The sequence below is a fragment of the Macrobrachium nipponense genome, chromosome 33, assembly GCF_015104395.2.
Source record: "Macrobrachium nipponense isolate FS-2020 chromosome 33, ASM1510439v2, whole genome shotgun sequence".
Classification (NCBI taxonomy): Eukaryota; Metazoa; Arthropoda; class Malacostraca; order Decapoda; family Palaemonidae; genus Macrobrachium; species Macrobrachium nipponense.
Genome location: NC_087219.1, coordinates 64148787 through 64153786, shown reverse-complemented (window position 1 = coordinate 64153786; position 5000 = coordinate 64148787).

Here is a 5000-nt window from a genome sequence, read left to right as displayed (position 1 = left end):
GAGTTCATAAAACTGTCGTACATTGACTTGTCGAACTAAGCATTTTTATCTCACGCACCCCCAAGAAACTCATTGATCAGCTACTCTCAGGTCGTTACCTCTGCACTGTTCTCCACATTCCATAGGTCACAGGGAACACATGGACAAAATATTATTAATCAAAAACCCCTAGGCCTTACAGATAGCTCGGCCTCGCACAAATGCTAGCCCCCGCCTAGCAAAATTGCTTATAACACAAAACACTGGCCGGCTTAAAATAAAATACAAGTAAAACTGCACGTCTCTGGCATTATAAAAAAAATAAAGTCTTATCACGCTTTATCATCCCAATAACACAAGACGCATTTTCTCTCATATTTTCTGCATTAGGATTCTTGAATATCCCTCTTCGCTTGTCTGCAAGTAGCTGCACAGACAGTAGACTGTAGCTAACTGTAGGAAGACGGAATGCCTCCCTCATTGTAGAAGACTTCTCATGGCTTCTGTAGATCCCCAAAAAACACGCTGCAGAATTCTCTTGCGATCACCATCATGGAAATACTTGTAATCACCCTGGGCAATCCGGCAGCAACCTCACGGCTGGTGGACGTCTTGCTGGCATCGGGGAACGACTTTTTGGTGTTAGTATGTCAGTCAAGTCACTGGTCAATCTAAGAAAATTAACCCAGACATACTACATCTATCAAACAATGATCTCAAAAAGTCAGAAATACCAACTGAACGTCTCCCAATTAACTCCCTTAATATGACTACTAAATCATAAGTCATCATCACAACTCTCAAAGAAAAAAAAACATCAAGTTCTCCAACTCAATTCTCCAAACTCACACATCAGCACACACATAACTCAGAAATCACAGCAACTCCACGGAATTCTGCACTCACATTTCAAACTCGAATGTGCTCACAAGAAAAAAAAAAAGAAAAGACAAAAATTGCAATGAGCCCAGGGAAAAAAAAAAAGAATCTCGTAACACCCAGACCCAAAAAATGTTCTCTCAAACTCTGATATCTGAACAACCCACAAAATCAGTAAAAATCTCCAACTTTTAACAGCAAAAACCCCTTTACTGCACAATAATTAATCACAATGAGACTTAATGTCAAACTCCCTTTACTTAAGTAACAACCCTCGAAAAATTACATCTCCCGGTAAAATCAAATCTCCCGTCCAAAAAAGAAATGCTACTTAAGCTAAATCCCCAAATTATATCTCCCAAGGAAAAGGAAGAAAAATAATAAAAAAAAAGGATAATCACAAGTAGATTTCCCCAATCACAAAATACATAATACATGTATAATATGCATAACTCCTGCGTTTTTCCCAAGAAATGCTCCATGTAAAGCCACGGAATTTGCCAGAAAGCAAACTCTCACACATGCGCTTTCGTGAAATGCTATTGTCAACATTTCCAGATATTGCAAAAATTCTGATCTATCATCATCAGAGGAAAAAAGTCTGCACACGGCTCATCACATCGCTTGTCAGCAGAAAAATCGCCTGCGGACGTATGCTCTAACATCAGCATAAGAATTGTCTAGTCAGACACATAAGTTTGGAAACTCATGATTCTCTAGAAAAAAAGGTCTAACTGACACATTTCACAGAATTAACTCCAGGATATGACTAATGTGTTCAAAAATTTGTCTCGAAGACTTATTCTCTCAACATGACTTTTCCCCAAATTATATTTCTCCAAGAATAACACACTTGTGAACATAACAAATGCACACATCTCCATAGGACTCGTAATGCAGTAATGACACTAGCCTCTAAATAGTCACGAAATCAAAGAGAAAGAACTACAGATATCTCCTCTTGACTCGAAAAAAAACTCCCATAACCACAAAAAAAAAGGTCACCCGCCCAAGATTAATTCCAACTCCATATATTTCACCATATTAATAATAACACCACTCCGGTTATAAAAATATTTCCTCAATTTGTTTGGTTAAAAACCAACCCCATTATATTATTCTCTCTTATTTCTCTAATAGCCACATGTCAATAAAAAAAAGACACCACTCCAAGAATAGAGAATAATCACCTCTATTTCGGCAAATACAAAATATTTACCTCTATTTCCCCAATAACTCCATGTGGAACAAAACAAGGCTCCAAAAAAATATATCTCCAAAAAAAACAAAAGTGCACTCAAGGCAACTAACTCACATACTCACAAATATTGTCCCATAATCTCCAAATATGTGTCTCCATTTGCAACAAAGGTGGCTGCAAAATAATTGAACTACACATAGCTCTCATCACATTATTGGCAAATATCGAAAATGGCCAAAATATATCTTCCATATATTATATCTCATAACTCCAAAATATATATCTCAATATAACTCCAAAATATATCTCAATTATAATCCTTAACTCCAACGAGAATAACAATGTTATAGTAAAAAACTATAAAAACTCTCTCCATTTAGCACAACTGCTAAAAAAAGGGCAAAACCTCGGCAAATAAAACTGTCTAGAAAATTCTAAAAAAAATCACCAATGTGCCACAACTCATTATAACAGAACTCCAAATTCACAGTGTCTAAGCCAAGACTTCTCCATATGCACTACGACATAAGTCACTAGAAAACTTAACCAAGTTTCCTATCTCTCACAAAGTTGTCACAAATACAATGAATGTATTGTGCAAGAAAACTCACAATTTCTGGAACACAAATATCCAGAGAAAAAATGTAGTGCCACTACGTATGCATTCAAAACGTGCAAAAAAATTCTCCCATATATTTCTCTATAGCATCAAATAGCCAAAACACGAACACGTTCCCGAACAATGACTCTAAGTCATGAACTGAAATAATATTCACACTAACTGGAGAGAAAAAACAAATTCAAATTCACCCATGGTAAAGAAAACTTGTGTCAGCGATGGCTAATTTTCAAAAAAGGAGAAAAGAAAAATCAACGGCTTTATTAACTATCTCCCGTAACTCACCAGATGTCAAGCAATTATCTGCTGAACACATAAAAAAAAGAAAAAAAAACTAAAATAGTGTGTTGTTAGTTCCCCCCAAATTCAAAAAAGATTTCACCTCCCTTGATAGCATTACGGCACCCACGTATTAGTATATAAAAAATCAGTATCAGAAATATCATTATCACAAAATCCCCCAAAAAATTGCTATCATCAAAATCATCAGTATCAGTACAAAAAATATCACCAATGTTAATGCTTGTCCATTCTCTAAAAATTCAGCACAAAATTCAGCAAAAGTTCAGCAAGATTCCACACAATTCACCAAGATTCAGTCAGATTCATCAAGATTCAGCAAAACTCATCCCGTGAACCACTGAAATATTCTCCAAAGTTACAAAAACTCAACAAATAACTAAGACAAGACTTCTCCCATTAATTCATTGTAATAATTCTCCTTGAATAATTATCTGTAATAATTATCAAATAATCTCCCATGAAATATCTCAAAATCTCTCGTAAAATATGTCTCCCGTAATGATAATTATACTTAAGCAAACCCTCCCGTGACACATCTCAAGTATAATAATTATTAATAATAACAATAATAATAACTCTCCATAGCAATAATTCTCTTGCAAAGATCTCAAGTAAGGGTGAAATTCAAATAGCATACACTAGTATTGCTGAATCTTATGACAGACAATTTCTCCAGCATACACCATGACATAACACCATTGCCACACAACACAGATGCAACACCAATCATCGGCATTTCAAAGTAATTTCTCCAACACAATAAAAAAAATAATCTGTGTATCCCCCATATATTTGTGTCTTTCAAGGCACAAAAAAAAAATATATAACACATCCTGTGCATGTTAACTACTTTTCCCCGCATCCACGGAAAAGAAAAATCTCTTTTTATTTCCTTTTCTCTTCGTCCAAGAGAGAAAAAAAAATCTCTTTTCTAAAAAAAAGACTCTACGGGCGTTTCACTTCATCAACTTATCAATCAGCTGATATCTTAGCATCCAATGTCAAGGCCAGACCTATCCCCAACACTAAGAAAAAAAAAGAAAAAGGGGGAGTTCACCCACACTGAGAAAAAAAAAGTTTCTCCCCCCAGTGAGGACAACCCCTCAGTCAAGAGACAGAACAGCCCGAGGCAGACACAATAGTACCCCCATCTCCCCTTAAACAGTGTCTGAGGACCCCTTCCCAAGGTATACACTAGTGCCCACCCCTGCACTATCTCTCAAGTGAGGCTAGTAGTACCCTCGCAATACAACGCGCCTCTCTGCAGAAATGTGCTGAGCCCGTAAAATTGTGGCCGCTTATCTAAGCACAGTTCACATGCATAGAAAAATACACTCCTATGTTTTAAACAAAGACGAATGCATACGTCTATTACAAACACGTGCAAATAAAGAAAACACGTCACTATGGGGCAAAGACAAGAAAAAAAAATTTTTGACCTCTTGAACCAATCCCATAACCCTGAAATATATAAACAAAACCCTCTCCCTTCAAAACAATAGTTTAACACTCACCACTCCATAACGGGAACAAAAGGAACTCGAAATTCTCGTAAAACACGTAAATCTCGTCGGCACAATACAAACGCGATCGGTGAAAACGCACCTAGCAACCGTAACTTACAAACCAAACTGAGTTGCTCTCACGACTCCCGCCCTGAAGAATCTCGGTACGAGCAAATTTTATGACCCTAATAGAAATTTTCTTTCCTCATCCCCCCATCCCACGGATGGATATTTTCTCTACCCCTTTTTCACTTAGCAACCGAGATCTAACAATTTAACAATTTTCCACAATCCCGCAAAGCTTTGTCGTTCGAAAACTATCGCTAAGCCATAACCCCTTTTATTTTCTAACTGGCCACCCATCTCTACATTGGCGTTCCTAGGCATGAAAAAGAAAAAAAAACTTTTATACCCCCTCTTAACCGTCTGCCACCACTGTAACTGGGGGGATTCTTCCGCCCCATTATTCATAAGGTAAGCATGACACGAAACGGAAGGCAACCACACACTACAT